The sequence below is a fragment of the Penaeus monodon genome, chromosome 29 (assembly GCF_015228065.2).
Source record: "Penaeus monodon isolate SGIC_2016 chromosome 29, NSTDA_Pmon_1, whole genome shotgun sequence".
Classification (NCBI taxonomy): Eukaryota; Metazoa; Arthropoda; class Malacostraca; order Decapoda; family Penaeidae; genus Penaeus; species Penaeus monodon.
Window position 1 is genome coordinate 10,007,561 of NC_051414.1, and position 242 is coordinate 10,007,802.

Here is a 242-nt window from a genome sequence, read left to right on the forward strand (position 1 = left end):
GCGTGTGGACGAAACTGCAGAGCGGTTTTGCCAAAGGTGATTTTTTTTCTTTCTATCTCGAATGGTTAACCCGAGTGTATATATACGGGACACTAGAAAAAAGGAGACCCACGATTGGTGGCGTACCCAGTGTGGTGCTAGTCTTGGTGGCCCCCCCCCTTCGCCCCCTTTCCCTACCCCCCCCCCATCGCTCCCGGCCCAGGAGCTCTCCCTACGCACACATATCTTACTCGGATCATGAA

At 54.1% G+C, this 242-nt stretch overlaps 1 protein-coding gene across 1 annotated transcript in view; it reads left to right on the forward strand.

The window, feature by feature from the left end:
* Window positions 1–242, forward strand: part of LOC119591728 — a 21,050-nt gene that overhangs the window by 17,772 nt on the left and 3,036 nt on the right.